At 35.4% G+C, this 19,653-nt stretch overlaps 1 protein-coding gene across 1 annotated transcript in view; it reads right to left on the bottom strand.

Annotated features, from left to right (window-relative positions):
- Positions 1–19,653, bottom strand: part of LOC145280048 (uncharacterized) — a 158,086-nt gene that overhangs the window by 110,121 nt on the left and 28,312 nt on the right. The window lies entirely within an intron of this gene.

Here is a 19,653-nt window from a genome sequence, read left to right as displayed (position 1 = left end):
ATAGATCTAAACACTACTCTCGTCTAAATGGTCTCAGTCCTCATCCAAATATCAAGAACCTTCATCAGTATCATAATAGATCTAAACACTACTCTGGTCTAAATGGTCTCAGTCCTCATCCAAATATCAAGAACCTTCATCAGTATCATAATAGATCTAAACACTACTCTCGTCTAAATGGTCTCAGTCCTCATCCAAATATCAAGAACCTTCATCAGTATCATAATAGATCTAAACACTACTCTCGTCTAAATGGTCTCAGTCCTCATCCAAATATCAAGAACCTTAATCAGTATCATAATAGATCTAAACACTACTCTCGTCTAAATGGTCTCAGTCCTCATCCAAATATCAAGAACATTCATCAGTATCATAATAGATCTAAATACTACTCTGGTCTAAATGGTCTCAGTCCTCATCCAAATATCAAGAACCTTCATCAGTATCATAATAGATCTAAACACTACTCTCGTCTAAATGGTCTCAGTCCTCATCCAAATATCAAGAACATTCATCAGTATCATAATAGATCTAAACACTACTCTCGTGTAAATGGTCTCAGTCCTCATCCAAATATCAAGAACCTTCATCAGTATCATAATAGATCTAAACACTACTCTGGTCTAAATGGTCTCAGTCCTCATCCAAATATCAAGAACCTTCATCAGTATCATAATAGATCTAAACACTACTCTGGTCTAAATGGTCTCAGTCCTCATCCAAATATCAAGAACCTTCATCAGTATCATAATAGATCTAAACACTACTCTCGTCTAAATGGTCTCAGTCCTCATCCAAATATCAAGAACCTTCATCAGTATCATAATAGATCTAAACACTACTCTCGTCTAAATGGTCTCAGTCCTCATCCAAATATCAAGAACATTCATCAGTATCATAATAGATCTAAATACTACTCTGGTCTAAATGGTCTCAGTCCTCATCCAAATATCAAGAACCTTCATCAGTATCATAATAGATCTAAACACTACTCTCGTCTATATGGTCTCAGTCCTCATCCAAATATCAAGAACATTCATCAGTATCATAATAGATCTAAACACTACTCTGGTCTAAATGGTCTCAGTCCTCATCCAAATATCAAGAATCTTCATCAGTATCATAATAGATCTAAACACTACTCTCGTCTAAATGGTCTCAGTCCTCAGCCAAATATCAAGCACCTTCATCAGTATCATAATAGATCTAAACACTACTCTCGTCTAAATGGTCTCAGTCCTCATCCAAATATCAAGAACATTCATCAGTATCATAATAGATCTAAACACTACTCTGGTCTAAATGGTCTCAGTCCTCATCCAAATATCAAGAATCTTCATCAGTATCATAATAGATCTAAACACTACTCTCGTCTAAATGGTCTCAGTCCTCAGCCAAATATCAAGCACCTTCATCAGTATCATAATAGATCTAAACACTACTCTCGTCTAAATGATCTCAGTCCTCAGCCAAATATCAAGAACCTTCATCAGTATCATAATAGATCTAAACACTACTCTTGTCTAAATGGTCTCAGTCCTCATCCAAATATCAAGAACATTCATCAGTATCATAATAGATCTAAACACTACTCTCGTCTAAATGGTCTCAGTCCTCATCCAAATATCAAGAACCTTCATCAGTATCATAATAGATCTAAACACTACTCTCGTCTAAATGGTCTCAGTCCTCAGCCAAATATCAAGAACCTTCATCAGTATCATAATAGATCTAAACACTACTCTTGTCTAAATGGTCTCAGTCCTCATCCAAATATCAAGAACATTCATCAGTATCATAATAGATCTAAACACTACTCTCGTCTAAATGATCTCAGTCCTCATCCAAATATCAAGAACCTTTATCAGTATCATAATAGATCTAAACACTACTCTTGTCTAAATGGTCTCAGTCCTCAGCCAAATATCAAGAACATTCATCAGTATCATAATAGATCTAAACACTACTCTCGTCTAAATGGTCTCAGTCCTCATCCAAATATCAAGAACATTCATCAGTATCATAATAGATCTAAACACTACTCTCGTCTAAATGGTCTCAGTCCTCATCCAAATATCAAGAACCTTTATCAGTATCATAATAGATCTATACACTACTCTCGTGTAAATGGTCTCAGTCCTCATCCAAATATCAAGAACATTCATCAGTATCATAATAGATCTAAACACTACTCTCGTCTAAATGGTCTCAGTCCTCATCCAAATATCAAGAACCTTTATCAGTATCATAATAGATCTAAACACTACTCTGGTCTAAATGGTCTCAGTCCTCATCCAAATATCAAGAACATTCATCAGTATCATAATAGATCTAAACACTACTCTCGTCTAAATGGTCTCAGTCCTCATCCAAATATCAAGAACCTTTATCAGTATCATAATAGATCTATACACTACTCTCGTGTAAATGGTCTCAGTCCTCATCCAAATATCAAGAACATTCATCAGTATCATAATAGATCTAAACACTACTCTTGTCTAAATGGTCTCAGTCCTCATCCAAATATCAAGAACATTCATCAGTATCATAATAGATCTAAACACTACTCTCGTCTAAATGGTCTCAGTCCTCATCCAAATATCAAGAACATTCATCAGTATCATAATAGATCTAAACACTACTCTCGTCTAAATGGTCTCAGTCCTCAGCCAAATATCAAGAACCTTCATCAGTATCATAATAGATCTAAACACTACTCTTGTCTAAATGGTCTCAGTCCTCATCCAAATATCAAGAACATTCATCAGTATCATAATAGATCTAAACACTACTCTCGTCTAAATGATCTCAGTCCTCATCCAAATATCAAGAACCTTTATCAGTATCATAATAGATCTAAACACTACTCTTGTCTAAATGGTCTCAGTCCTCAGCCAAATATCAAGAACATTCATCAGTATCATAATAGATCTAAACACTACTCTCGTCTAAATGGTCTCAGTCCTCATCCAAATATCAAGAACATTCATCAGTATCATAATAGATCTAAACACTACTCTCGTCTAAATGGTCTCAGTCCTCATCCAAATATCAAGAACCTTTATCAGTATCATAATAGATCTATACACTACTCTCGTGTAAATGGTCTCAGTCCTCATCCAAATATCAAGAACATTCATCAGTATCATAATAGATCTAAACACTACTCTCGTCTAAATGGTCTCAGTCCTCATCCAAATATCAAGAACCTTTATCAGTATCATAATAGATCTAAACACTACTCTGGTCTAAATGGTCTCAGTCCTCATCCAAATATCAAGAACATTCATCAGTATCATAATAGATCTAAACACTACTCTCGTCTAAATGGTCTCAGTCCTCATCCAAATATCAAGAACCTTTATCAGTATCATAATAGATCTATACACTACTCTCGTGTAAATGGTCTCAGTCCTCATCCAAATATCAAGAACCTTCATCAGTATCATAATAGATCTAAACACTACTCTCGTCTAAATGGTCTCAGTCCTCATCCAAATATCAAGAACATTCATCAGTATCATAATAGACCTAAACACTACTCTCGTCTAAATGGTCTCAGTCCTCAGTCAAATATCAAGAACCTTCATCAGTATCATAATAGATCTAAACACTACTCTCGTCTAAATGGTCTCAGTCCTCATCCAAATATCAAGAACATTCATCAGTATCATAATAGACCTAAACACTACTCTCGTCTAAATGGTCTCAGTCCTCATCCAAATATCAAGAACCTTCATCAGTATCATAATAGATCTAAACACTACTCTGGTCTAATTGGTCTCAGTCCTCAGCCAAATATCAAGAACCTTCATCAGTATCATAATAGATCTAAACACTACTCTGGTCTAAATGGTCTCAGTCCTCATCCAAATATCAAGAACCTTCATCAGTATCATAATAGATCTAAACACTACTCTCGTCTAAATGGTCTCAGTCCTCATCCAAATATCAAGAACCTTCATCAGTATCATAATAGATCTAAACACTACTCTGGTCTAATTGGTCTCAGTCCTCAGCCAAATATCAAGAACCTTCATCAGTATCATAATAGATCTAAACACTACTCTGGTCTAAATGGTCTCAGTCCTCATCCAAATATCAAGAACCTTCATCAGTATCATAATAGATCTAAACACTACTCTCGTCTAAATGGTCTCAGTCCTCATCCAAATATCAAGAACATTCATCAGTATCATAATAGATCTAAACACTACTCTGGTCTAAATGGTCTCAGTCCTCATCCAAATATCAAGAACCTTCATCAGTATCATAATAGATCTAAACACTACTCTCGTCTAAATGGTCTCAGTCCTCATCCAAATATCAAGAACCTTCATCAGTATCATAATAGATCTAAACACTACTCTGGTCTAATTGGTCTCAGTCCTCAGCCAAATATCAAGAACCTTCATCAGTATCATAATAGATCTAAACACTACTCTGGTCTAAATGGTCTCAGTCCTCATCCAAATATCAAGAACCTTCATCAGTATCATAATAGATCTAAACACTACTCTCGTCTAAATGGTCTCAGTCCTCATCCAAATATCAAGAACCTTCATCAGTATCATAATAGATCTAAACACTACTCTCGTCTAAATGGTCTCAGTCCTCATCCAAATATCAAGAACCTTCATCAGTATCATAATAGATCTAAACACTACTCTGGTCTAAATGGTCTCAGTCCTCATCCAAATATCAAGAACCTTCATCAGTATCATAATAGATCTAAACACTACTCTCGTCTAAATGGTCTCAGTCCTCATCCAAATATCAAGAACCTTCATCAGTATCATAATAGATCTAAACACTACTCTGGTCTAAATGGTCTCAGTCCTCATCCAAATATCAAGAACATTCATCAGTATCATAATAGATCTAAACACTACTCTGGTCTAAATGGTCTCAGTCCTCATCCAAATATCAAGAACCTTCATCAGTATCATAATAGATCTAAACACTACTCTCGTCTAAATGGTCTCAGTCCTCATCCAAATATCAAGAACATTCATCAGTATCATAATAGATCTAAACACTACTCTGGTCTAAATGGTCTCAGTCCTCATCCAAATATCAAGAACCTTCATCAGTATCATAATAGATCTAAACACTACTCTCGTCTAAATGGTCTCAGTCCTCATCCAAATATCAAGAACCTTCATCAGTATCATAATAGATCTAAACACTACTCTGGTCTAAATGGTCTCAGTCCTCATCCAAATATCAAGAACCTTCATCAGTATCATAATAGATCTAAACACTACTCTCGTCTAAATGGTCTCAGTCCTCATCCAAATATCAAGAACATTCATCAGTATCATAATAGATCTAAACACTACTCTGGTCTAAATGGTCTCAGTCCTCATCCAAATATCAAGAACATTCATCAGTATCATAATAGATCTAAACACTACTCTGGTCTAAATGGTCTCAGTCCTCATCCAAATATCAAGAACCTTCATCAGTATCATAATAGATCTAAACACTACTCTCGTCTAAATGGTCTCAGTCCTCATCCAAATATCAAGAACCTTCATCAGTATCATAATAGATCTAAACACTACTCTCGTCTAAATGGTCTCAGTCCTCATCCAAATATCAAGAACATTCATCAGTATCATAATAGATCTAAATACTACTCTGGTCTAAATGGTCTCAGTCCTCATCCAAATATCAAGAACCTTCATCAGTATCATAATAGATCTAAACACTACTCTCGTCTATATGGTCTCAGTCCTCATCCAAATATCAAGAACATTCATCAGTATCATAATAGATCTAAACACTACTCTGGTCTAAATGGTCTCAGTCCTCATCCAAATATCAAGAATCTTCATCAGTATCATAATAGATCTAAACACTACTCTCGTCTAAATGGTCTCAGTCCTCAGCCAAATATCAAGCACCTTCATCAGTATCATAATAGATCTAAACACTACTCTCGTCTAAATGATCTCAGTCCTCAGCCAAATATCAAGAACCTTCATCAGTATCATAATAGATCTAAACACTACTCTTGTCTAAATGGTCTCAGTCCTCATCCAAATATCAAGAACATTCATCAGTATCATAATAGATCTAAACACTACTCTCGTCTAAATGGTCTCAGTCCTCATCCAAATATCAAGAACCTTTATCAGTATCATAATAGATCTAAACACTACTCTTGTCTAAATGGTCTCAGTCCTCATCCAAATATCAAGAACATTCATCAGTATCATAATAGATCTAAACACTACTCTCGTCTAAATGGTCTCAGTCCTCATCCAAATATCAAGAACCTTTATCAGTATCATAATAGATCTATACACTACTCTCGTGTAAATGGTCTCAGTCCTCATCCAAATATCAAGAACCTTCATCAGTATCATAATAGATCTAAACACTACTCTCGTCTAAATGGTCTCAGTCCTCATCCAAATATCAAGAACATTCATCAGTATCATAATAGACCTAAACACTACTCTCGTCTAAATGGTCTCAGTCCTCAGTCAAATATCAAGAACCTTCATCAGTATCATAATAGATCTAAACACTACTCTCGTCTAAATGGTCTCAGTCCTCATCCAAATATCAAGAACATTCATCAGTATCATAATAGACCTAAACACTACTCTCGTCTAAATGGTCTCAGTCCTCATCCAAATATCAAGAACCTTCATCAGTATCATAATAGATCTAAACACTACTCTCGTCTAAATGGTCTCAGTCCTCATCCAAATATCAAGAACCTTCATCAGTATCATAATAGATCTAAACACTACTCTCGTCTAAATGGTCTCAGTCCTCATCCAAATATCAAGAACATTCATCAGTATCATAATAGACCTAAACACTACTCTGGTCTAAATGGTCTCAGTCCTCATCCAAATATCAAGAACCTTCATCAGTATCATAATAGATCTAAACACTACTCTCGTCTAAATGGTCTCAGTCCTCATCCAAATATCAAGAACCTTCATCAGTATCATAATAGATCTAAACACTACTCTCGTCTAAATGGTCTCAGTCCTCATCCAAATATCAAGAACCTTCATCAGTATCATAATAGATCTAAACACTACTCTCGTCTAAATGGTCTCAGTCCTCAGTCAAATATCAAGAACCTTCATCAGTATCATAATAGATCTAAACACTACTCTGGTCTAAATGGTCTCAGTCCTCAGTCAAATATCAAGAACCTTCATCAGTATCATAATAGATCTAAACACTACTCTCGTCTAAATGGTCTCAGTCCTCATCCAAATATCAAGAACCTTCATCAGTATCATAATAGATCTAAACACTACTCTCGTCTAAATGGTCTCAGTCCTCATCCAAATATCAAGACCATTCATCAGTATCATAATAGATCTAAACACTACTCTCGTCTAAATGGTCTCAGTCCTCAGTCAAATATCAAGAACCTTCATCAGTATCATAATAGATCTAAACACTACTCTGGTCTAAATGGTCTCAGTCCTCAGTCAAATATCAAGAACCTTCATCAGTATCATAATAGATCTAAACACTACTCTCGTCTAAATGGTCTCAGTCCTCATCCAAATATCAAGAACCTTCATCAGTATCATAATAGATCTAAACACTACTCTCGTCTAAATGGTCTCAGTCCTCATCCAAATATCAAGAACCTTTATCAGTATCATAATAGATCTAAACACTACTCTGGTCTAAATGGTCTCAGTCCTCAGTCAAATATCAAGAACCTTCATCAGTATCATAATAGATCTAAACACTACTCTGGTCTAAATGGTCTCAGTCCTCATCCAAATATCAAGAACCTTCATCAGTATCATAATAGATCTAAACACTACTCTGGTCTAAATGGTCTCAGTCCTCAGTCAAATATCAAGAACCTTCATCAGTATCATAATAGATCTAAACACTACTCTCGTCTAAATGGTCTCAGTCCTCATCCAAATATCAAGAACCTTCATCAGTATCATAATAGATCTAAACACTACTCTGGTCTAAATGGTCTCAGTCCTCATCCAAATATCAAGAACATTCATCAGTATCATAATAGATCTAAACACTACTCTCGTCTAAATGGTCTCAGTCCTCATCCAAATATCAAGAACCTTCATCAGTATCATAATAGATCTAAACACTACTCTCGTCTAAATGGTCTCAGTCCTCATCCAAATATCAAGAACCTTCATCAGTATCATAATAGATCTAAACACTACTCTTGTCTAAATGGTCTCAGTCCTCATCCAAATATCAAGAACATTCATCAGTATCATAATAGATCTGAACACTACTCTGGTCTAATTGGTCTCAATCCTTAGCCAAATATCAATAACCTTCATCAGTATCATAATAGATCTAAACACTACTCTCGTCTAAATGGTCTCAGTCCTCATCCAAATATCAAGAACATTCATCAGTATCATAATAGACCTAAACACTACTATCGTCTAAATGGTCTCAGTCCTCATCCAAATATCAAGAACATTCATCAGTATCATAATAGATCTAAACACTACTCTCGTCTAAATGGTCTCAGTCCTCATCCAAATATCAAGAACATTCATCAGTATCATAATAGACCTAAACACTACTATCGTCTAAATGGTCTCAGTCCTCATCCAAATATCAAGAACATTCATCAGTATCATAATAGATCTAAACACTACTATCGTCTAAATGGTCTCAGTCCTCATCCAAATATCAAGAACATTCATCAGTATCATAATAGATCTAAACACTACTCTCGTCTAAATGGTCTCAGTCCTCATCCAAATATCAAGAACATTCATCAGTATCATAATAGATCTAAACACTACTATCGTCTAAATGGTCTCAGTCCTCATCCAAATATCAAGAACATTCATCAGTATCATAATAGATCTAAACACTACTCTCGTCTAAATGGTCTCAGTCCTCATCCAAATATCAAGAACATTCATCAGTATCATAATAGACCTAAACACTACTATCGTCTAAATGGTCTCAGTCCTCAGCCAAATATCAAGAACATTCATCAGTATCATAATAGATCTAAACACTACTATCGTCTAAATGGTCTCAGTCCTCATCCAAATATCAAGAACATTCATCAGTATCATAATAGATCTAAACACTACTCTCGTCTAAATGGTCTCAGTCCTCATCCAAATATCAAGAACATTCATCAGTATCATAATAGATCTAAACACTACTCTCGTCTAAATGGTCTCAGTCCTCATCCAAATATCAAGAACCTTTATCAGTATCATAATAGATCTAAACACTACTCTTGTCTAAATGGTCTCAGTCCTCATCCAAATATCAAGAACATTCATCAGTATCATAATAGACCTAAACACTACTATCGTCTAAATGGTCTCAGTCCTCATCCAAATATCAAGAACCTTCATCAGTATCATAATAGATCTAAACACTACTCTCGTCTAAATGGTCTCAGTCCTCATCCAAATATCAAGAACATTCATCAGTATCATAATAGATCTAAACACTACTATCGTCTAAATGGTCTCAGTCCTCATCCAAATATCAAGAACATTCATCAGTATCATAATAGATCTAAACACTACTATCGTCTAAATGGTCTCAGTCCTCATCCAAATATCAAGAACATTCATCAGTATCATAATAGATCTAAACACTACTCTCGTCTAAATGGTCTCAGTCCTCATCCAAATATCAAGAACATTCATCAGTATCATAATAGATCTAAACACTACTCTCGTCTAAATGGTCTCAGTCCTCAGCCAAATATCAAGAACCTTCATCAGTATCATAATAGATCTAAACACTACCTTGGTCTATATGATCTCAGTCCTCATCCAAATATCAAGAACCCTCATCAGTATCATAATAGATCTAAACACTACTCTCGTCTAAATGGTCTCAGTCCTAATCCAAATATCAAGAACCTTCATCAGTATCATAATAGATCTAAACACTACTCTCGTCTAAATGGTCTCAGTCCTCATCCAAATATCAAGAACATTCATCAGTATCATAATAGATCTAAACACTACTCTGGTCTAAATGGTCTCAGTCCTCATCCAAATATCAAGAACTTTTATCAGTATCATAATAGATCTAAACACTACTCTCGTCTAAATGGTCTCAGTCCTCATCCAAATATCAAGAATCTTCATCAGTATCATAATAGATCTAAACACTACTCTGGTCTAAATGGTCTCAGTCCTCATCCAAATATCAAGAACCTTCATCAGTATCATAATAGATCTAAACACTACTCTCGTCTAAATGGTCTCAGTCCTCATCCAAATATCAAGAACCTTCATCAGTATCATAATAGATCTAAACACTACTCTCGTCTAAATGGTCTCAGTCCTCATCCAAATATCAAGAACCTTCATCAGTATCATAATAGATCTAAACACTACTCTCGTCTAAATGGTCTCAGTCCTCATCCAAATATCAAGAACCTTCATCAGTATCATAATAGATCTAAACACTACTCTGGTCTAAATGGTCTCAGTCCTTATCCAAATATCAAGAACCCTCATCAGTGTCATAATAGATCTAAACACTACACTCGTCTAAATGGTCTCAGTCGTCATCCAAATATCAAGAACCTTCATCAGTATCATAATAGATCTAAACACTACTCTGGTCTAAATGGTCTCAGTCCTTATCCAAATATCAAGAACCCTCATCAGTGTCATAATAGATCTAAACACTACACTCGTCTAAATGGTCTCAGTCCTCATCCAAATATCAAGAACCTTCATCAGTATCATAATAGATCTAAACACTACTCTGGTCTAAATGGTCTCAGTCCTTATCCAAATATCAAGAACCCTCATCAGTGTCATAATAGATCTAAACACTACACTCGTCTAAATGGTCTCAGTCCTCATCCAAATATCAAGAACCTTCATCAGTATCATAATAGATCTAAACACTACTCTGGTCTAAATGGTCTCAGTCCTTATCCAAATATCAAGAACCCTCATCAGTGTCATAATAGATCTAAACACTACACTCGTCTAAATGGTCTCAGTCCTCATCCAAATATCAAGAACCTTCATCAGTATCATAATAGATCTAAACACTACTCTCGTCTAAATGGTCTCAGTCCTCAGCCAAATATCAAGAACCTTCATCAGTGTCATAATAGATCTAAACACTACACTCGTCTAAATGGTCTCAGTCCTCATCCAAATATCAAGAACCTTCATCAGTATCATAATAGATCTAAACACTACTCTGGTCTAAATGGTCTCAGTCCTTATCCAAATATCAAGAACCCTCATCAGTGTCATAATAGATCTAAACACTACACTCGTCTAAATGGTCTCAGTCCTCATCCAAATATCAAGAACCTTCATCAGTATCATAATAGATCTAAACACTACTCTGGTCTAAATGGTCTCAGTCCTTATCCAAATATCAAGAACCCTCATCAGTGTCATAATAGATCTAAACACTACACTCGTCTAAATGGTCTCAGTCCTCATCCAAATATCAAGAACCTTCATCAGTATCATAATAGATCTAAACACTACTCTGGTCTAAATGGTCTCAGTCCTTATCCAAATATCAAGAACCCTCATCAGTGTCATAATAGATCTAAACACTACACTCGTCTAAATGGTCTCAGTCCTCATCCAAATATCAAGAACCTTCATCAGTATCATAATAGATCTAAACACTACTCTGGTCTAAATGGTCTCAGTCCTTATCCAAATATCAAGAACCCTCATCAGTGTCATAATAGATCTAAACACTACACTCGTCTAAATGGTCTCAGTCCTCATCCAAATATCAAGAACCTTCATCAGTATCATAATAGATCTAAACACTACTCTCGTCTAAATGGTCTCAGTCCTCAGCCAAATATCAAGAACCTTCATCAGTATCATAATAGATCTAAACACTACTCTCGTCTAAATGGTCTCAGTCGTCATCCAAATATCAAGAACCTTCATCAGTATCATAATAGATCTAAACACTACTCTCGTCTAAATGGTCTCAGTCTTCATCCAAATATCAAGAACCCTCATCAGTGTCATAATAGATCTAAACACTACACTCGTCTAAATGGTCTCAGTCCTCATCCAAATATCAAGAACCTTCATCAGTATCATAATAGATCTAAACACTACTCTCGTCTAAATGGTCTCAGTCCTCAGCCAAATATCAAGAACCTTCATCAGTATCATAATAGATCTAAACACTACTCTCGTCTAAATGGTCTCAGTCCTCATCCAAATTGCAAGAATCTTCATCAGTATCATAATAGATCTAAACACTACTCTCGTCTAAATGGTCTCAGTCCTCAGCCAAATATCAAGAATCTTCATCAGTATCATAATAGATCTAAACACTACTCTCGTCTAAATGGTCTCAGTCGTCATCCAAATATCAAGAACCTTCATCAGTATCATAATAGATCTAAACACTACTCTCGTCTAAATGGTCTCAGTCCTCAGCCAAATATCAAGAACCTTCATCAGTATCATAATAGATCTAAACACTACTCTCGTCTAAATGGTCTCAGTCCTCAGCCAAATATCAAGAACCTTCATCAGTATCATAATAGATCTAAACACTACTCTCGTCTAAATGGTCTCAGTCCTCATCCAAATTGCAAGAATCTTCATCAGTATCATAATAGATCTAAACACTACTCTCGTCTAAATGGTCTCAGTCCTCAGCCAAATATCAAGAATCTTCATCAGTATCATAATAGATCTAAACACTACTCTCGTCTAAATGGTCTCAGTCGTCATCCAAATATCAAGAACCTTCATCAGTATCATAATAGATCTAAACACTACTCTCGTCTAAATGGTCTCAGTCCTCAGCCAAATATCAAGAACCTTCATCAGTATCATAATAGATCTAAACACTACTCTCGTCTAAATGGTCTCAGTCCTCATCCAAATTGCAAGAATCTTCATCAGTATCATAATAGATCTAAACACTACTCTCGTCTAAATGGTCTCAGTCCTCAGCCAAATATCAAGAATCTTCATCAGTATCATAATAGATCTAAACACTACTCTCGTCTAAATGGTCTCAGTCGTCATCCAAATATCAAGAACCTTCATCAGTATCATAATAGATCTAAACACTACTCTCGTCTAAATGGTCTCAGTCCTCATCCAAATATCAAGAACCTTCATCAGTATCATAATAGATCTAAACACTACTCTCGTCTAAATGGTCTCAGTCCTCATCCAAATATCAAGAACCTTCATCAGTATCATAATAGATCTAAACACTACTCTCGTCTAAATGGTCTCAGTCCTCATCCAAATATCAAGAACCTTCATCAGTATCATAATAGATCTAAACACTACTCTCGTCTAAATGGTCTCAGTCCTCATCCAAATATCAAGAACCTTCATCAGTATCATAATAGATCTAAACACTACTCTCGTCTAAATGGTCTCAGTCGTCATCCAAATATCAAGAATCTTCATCAGTATCATAATAGATCTAAACACTACTCTCGTCTAAATGGTCTCAGTCCTCAGTCAAATATCAAGAACCTTCATCAGTATCATAATAGATCTAAACACTACTCTGGTCTAAATGGTCTCAGTCCTCAGTCAAATATCAAGAACCTTCATCAGTATCATAATAGATCTAAACACTACTCTCGTCTAAATGGTCTCAGTCGTCATCCAAATATCAAGAATCTTCATCAGTATCATAATAGATCTAAACACTACTCTGGTCTAAATGGTCTCAGTCCTCAGTCAAATATCAAGAACCTTCATCAGTATCATAATAGATCTAAACACTACTCTCGTCTAAATGGTCTCAGTCCTCATCCAAATATCAAGAACCTTCATCAGTATCATAATAGATCTAAACACTACTCTCGTCTAAATGGTCTCAGTCCTCATCCAAATTGCAAGAATCTTCATCAGTATCATAATAGATCTAAACACTACTCTCGTCTAAATGGTCTCAGTCCTCATCCAAATATCAAGAATCTTCATCAGTATCATAATAGATCTAAACACTACTCTCGTCTAAATGGTCTCAGTCCTCATCCAAATATCAAGAACCTTCATCAGTATCATAATAGATCTAAACACTACTCTCGTCTAAATGGTCTCAGTCGTCATCCAAATATCAAGAATCTTCATCAGTATCATAATAGATCTAAACACTACTCTCGTCTAAATGGTCTCAGTCCTCAGTCAAATATCAAGAACCTTCATCAGTATCATAATAGATCTAAACACTACTCTGGTCTAAATGGTCTCAGTCCTCAGTCAAATATCAAGAACCTTCATCAGTATCATAATAGATCTAAACACTACTCTCGTCTAAATGGTCTCAGTCGTCATCCAAATATCAAGAATCTTCATCAGTATCATAATAGATCTAAACACTACTCTGGTCTAAATGGTCTCAGTCCTCAGTCAAATATCAAGAACCTTCATCAGTATCATAATAGATCTAAACACTACTCTCGTCTAAATGGTCTCAGTCCTCATCCAAATATCAAGAACCTTCATCAGTATCATAATAGATCTAAACACTACTCTCGTCTAAATGGTCTCAGTCCTCATCCAAATTGCAAGAATCTTCATCAGTATCATAATAGATCTAAACACTACTCTCGTCTAAATGGTCTCAGTCCTCATCCAAATATCAAGAATCTTCATCAGTATCATAATAGATCTAAACACTACTCTCGTCTAAATGGTCTCAGTCGTCATCCAAATATCAAGAATCTTCATCAGTATCATAATAGATCTAAACACTACTCTCGTCTAAATGGTCTCAGTCCTCATCCAAATTGCAAGAATCTTCATCAGTATCATAATAGATCTAAACACTACTCTCGTCTAAATGGTCTCAGTCCTCATCCAAATATCAAGAATCTTCATCAGTATCATAATAGATCTAAACACTACTCTCGTCTAAATGGTCTCAGTCGTCATCCAAATATCAAGAACCTTCATCAGTATCATAATAGATCTAAACACTACTCTCGTCTAAATGGTCTCAGTCGTCATCCAAATATCAAGAACCTTCATCAGTATCATAATAGATCTAAACACTACTCTCGTCTAAATGGTCTCAGTCCTCATCCAAATATCAAGAACCTTCATCAGTATCATAATAGATCTAAACACTACTCTCGTCTAAATGGTCTCAGTCCTCATCCAAATATCAAGAACCTTCATCAGTATCATAATAGATCTAAACACTACTCTCGTCTAAATGGTCTCAGTCCTCATCCAAATATCAAGAACCTTCATCAGTATCATAATAGATCTAAACACTACTCTCGTCTAAATGGTCTCAGTCGTCATCCAAATATCAAGAATCTTCATCAGTATCATAATAGATCTAAACACTACTCTCGTCTAAATGGTCTCAGTCCTCAGTCAAATATCAAGAACCTTCATCAGTATCATAATAGATCTAAACACTACTCTGGTCTAAATGGTCTCAGTCCTCAGTCAAATATCAAGAACCTTCATCAGTATCATAATAGATCTAAACACTACTCTCGTCTAAATGGTCTCAGTCGTCATCCAAATATCAAGAATCTTCATCAGTATCATAATAGATCTAAACACTACTCTGGTCTAAATGGTCTCAGTCCTCAGTCAAATATCAAGAACCTTCATCAGTATCATAATAGATCTAAACACTACTCTCGTCTAAATGGTCTCAGTCCTCATCCAAATATCAAGAACCTTCATCAGTATCATAATAGATCTAAACACTACTCTCGTCTAAATGGTCTCAGTCCTCAGTCAAATATCAAGAACCTTCATCAGTATCATAATAGATCTAAACACTACTCTGGTCTAAATGGTCTCAGTCCTCAGTCAAATATCAAGAACCTTCATCAGTATCATAATAGATCTAAACACTACTCTCGTCTAAATGGTCTCAGTCCTCATCCAAATATCAAGAACCTTCATCAGTATCATAATAGATCTAAACACTACTCTCGTCTAAATGGTCTCAGTCCTCATCCAAATATCAAGAACATTCATCAGTATCATAATAGATCTAAACACTACTCTCGTCTAAATGGTCTCAGTCCTCATCCAAATATCAAGAACATTCATCAGTATCATAATAGATCTAAACACTACTCTCGTCTAAATGGTCTCAGTCCTCATCCAAATATCAAGAACATTCATCAGTATCATAATAGATCTAAACACTACTCCCGTCTAAATGGTCTCAGTCCTCATCCAAATATCAAGAACATTCATCAGTATCATAATAGATCTAAACACTACTCTCGTCTAAATGGTCTCAGTCGTCATCCAAATATCAAGAACCTTCATCAGTATCATAATAGATCTAAACACTACTCTCGTCTAAATGGTCTCAGTCCTCATCCAAATATCAAGAACCTTCATCAGTATCATAATAGATCTAAACACTACTCTCGTCTAAATGGTCTCAGTCCTCATCCAAATATCAAGAACATTCATCAGTATCATAATAGATCTAAACACTACTCTCGTCTAAATGGTCTCAGTCCTCATCCAAATATCAAGAACCTTCATCAGTATCATAATAGATCTAAACACTACTCTCGTCTAAATGGTCTCAGTCCTCATCCAAATATCAAGAACATTCATCAGTATCATAATAGATCTAAACACTACTCCCGTCTAAATGGTCTCAGTCCTCATCCAAATATCAAGAACATTCATCAGTATCATAATAGATCTAAACACTACTCTCGTCTAAATGGTCTCAGTCGTCATCCAAATATCAAGAACCTTCATCAGTATCATAATAGATCTAAACACTACTCTCGTCTAAATGGTCTCAGTCCTCATCCAAATATCAAGAACCTTCATCAGTATCATAATAGATCTAAACACTACTCTCGTCTAAATGGTCTCAGTCCTCAGTCAAATATCAAGAACCTTCATCAGTATCATAATAGATCTAAACACTACTCTGGTCTAAATGGTCTCAGTCCTCAGTCAAATATCAAGAACCTTCATCAGTATCATAATAGATCTAAACACTACTCTCGTCTAAATGGTCTCAGTCCTCATCCAAATATCAAGAACATTCATCAGTATCATAATAGATCTAAACACTACTCTCGTCTAAATGGTCTCAGTCCTCATCCAAATATCAAGAACCTTCATCAGTATCATAATAGATCTAAACACTACTCCCGTCTAAATGGTCTCAGTCCTCATCCAAATATCAAGAACATTCATCAGTATCATAATAGATCTAAACACTACTCTCGTCTAAATGGTCTCAGTCCTCATCCAAATATCAAGAACCTTCATCAGTATCATAATAGATCTAAACACTACTCTCGTCTAAATGGTCTCAGTCCTCATCCAAATATCAAGAACATTCATCAGTATCATAATAGATCTAAACACTACTCTCGTCTAAATGGTCTCAGTCGTCATCCAAATATCAAGAACCTTCATCAGTATCATAATAGATCTAAACACTACTCTCGTCTAAATGGTCTCAGTCCTCATCCAAATATCAAGAACCTTCATCAGTATCATAATAGATCTAAACACTACTCTCGTCTAAATGGTCTCAGTCCTCATCCAAATATCAAGAACCTTCATCAGTATCATAATAGATCTAAACACTACTCTGGTCTAAATGGTCTCAGTCCTCATCCAAATATCAAGAACCTTCATCAGTATCATAATAGATCTAAACACTACCCTGGTCTAAAATTTCTTAGTCCTCATCCAAATATCAAGAACTTTCGTTAGTGTCATCATAGAGTTAAACTCTACTCTTGTATAAATGAAGACTCTTCCTCAGTGTTATCATAAATCTATACACTAGCCTCATTTAAATGGTCCCGGTCCTCATCCAAATATCAAGAATCTTCCGTAGTGTTATCATAGATCTAAACACCATTCTGGTCTGTTAGGTTTCAGTTCTCATCCAAATATCAAAAACTTTCCTCAGTGTCAACATAAATCTAGGTAGTAGTCAGGTGTAAATGGTATCGGTACTCATCCAAATATCAAGAACCTTCATTAGTATCATAATAGATCTAGACACTACTTTAGTCTTAAAGGTTTCGCTACTCATCTAGATATCAAGAATCTTCCTCAGGGTTATAATAGATCTAAACACTATACTGGTCTCGGTTCTCATCTAAATATCAAGAACCTTCATCAGTATCATCATAGATCTAAACACTACTCTGGTCTTCATAGTTCTGGTCCTGATCTAAATGTAAAGAACATTCGTCGACATAATCGTAGATTTAAATACGTTTCTGTTTTGGATAGCTTGAATTTGTGTTGGGATGATGGTAAGAAATTTCCATGAGCAAAGCTTCTTTCCTAGAACTGCACGCCTATGTAGTTGCCTTCTATTTTCCTGCTTTTTAGCTGATAATAATATGGTTGTCTTCAAGTTTAACATAAACAAGTTTTTGATGAGCCATTCCATATAAGTTAACAAATTTACTGAATTTCCATTACTAACGATTGTCCAATTTATACTGTACACTCTTTAATCCTTATCCTCGAGTGGCCGGTACTCTCTCTTCTCTATTGGTAGCACAATCGATATTTAAAAAATTGTCCCTATTTTCTGATGCTAGAATGATCTTTTTAACTGTCTTTTTTTATTTGATTTTGTTTAAAGAAAAATCTAACTCTGCTAGTAGTAATGATAAAATAATAAATATTTGTTGATTTTAAACTAAAATTTATAAATCATCCCCACAAGTGTTTATTTTTATGTTTAAGAAATTATCGGCATATTTAACTTGTGTTTTTATGGTATTTGTGAAAATAACCATTCTATAATTGAATTTTTAGACATTTATAAAGAATCGAAACCAGTAATTTTATCAGAATCAAGAATTTAGTATGGAATCGGCAATTGTCATGGAATCGGTAATTGTATCAGAATCTTTCCACCACTAGCTTAAATATTTATTCAAATGTCTATTTCCTTCCTCTGTATTAACACTTATCTAAACAAATCTTAGCATCAAACGCCTATTCTGTCTTAAAGATTTGAATCATATTCTAAATATTTAAACATTTATCAGTATCCTTTGATGCCTCTATTCAATCTCGAAAGACAAAGGATACCCCCTGTAGTGTGTAATTGTGTGGCAAGGGTTGAGCAATCTCCAACCACACCTTTCCTGAATCGGCATTGCTTGAGTCTAGTGGCAAGGAGAGGTCCAGGACGACTGGAAACAATGCCGAGATAAGCGGAGAGCACACATACAGCATCTGGAAGTCTCAAATGGTCACCCATCTGGTACTGGTCAGCCTCATCGTTGCTTAACTTTGGTGATCTGACAGGAACCGGTGTTTCAACGTGATTATGCAGTATCCTTACAGATATAATACTAATGTTCCTTTTATTATTCCCTAAATTTCTAGAACCTTCCTCAGTATCATCTAAAATTGAAACACTATAGGGTGGAATGATAAAATTGTCGCCCTAGAAAAAAACGACATGATTCCATTTCCACTTGATGAAAATTGGTTTTCTTTTTTTTTTTATTGCAAACCATCTACTAGCTAGCTAGTTGTGTACAAATCTTATGAGCAATAGGAGCCTTCGATCATGTTTGAAAGTGACACAATGTTCAATGAGCAAGATTAGAGATGCGTCGCTGTACAACTCATGCTCTCTACAGATCCAAGTTATGAAAACCATTGATAGGTATTGCTATTGATATGACAGGACCAT

This window comes from Euprymna scolopes, chromosome 7 (assembly GCF_053919585.1).
Source record: "Euprymna scolopes isolate OS-2025 chromosome 7, ASM5391958v1, whole genome shotgun sequence".
Taxonomy (NCBI): Eukaryota; Metazoa; Mollusca; class Cephalopoda; order Sepiida; family Sepiolidae; genus Euprymna; species Euprymna scolopes.
Note: the sequence above shows the minus strand (reverse complement) of the source record. Positions and strands in the feature narration are given on the sequence as shown.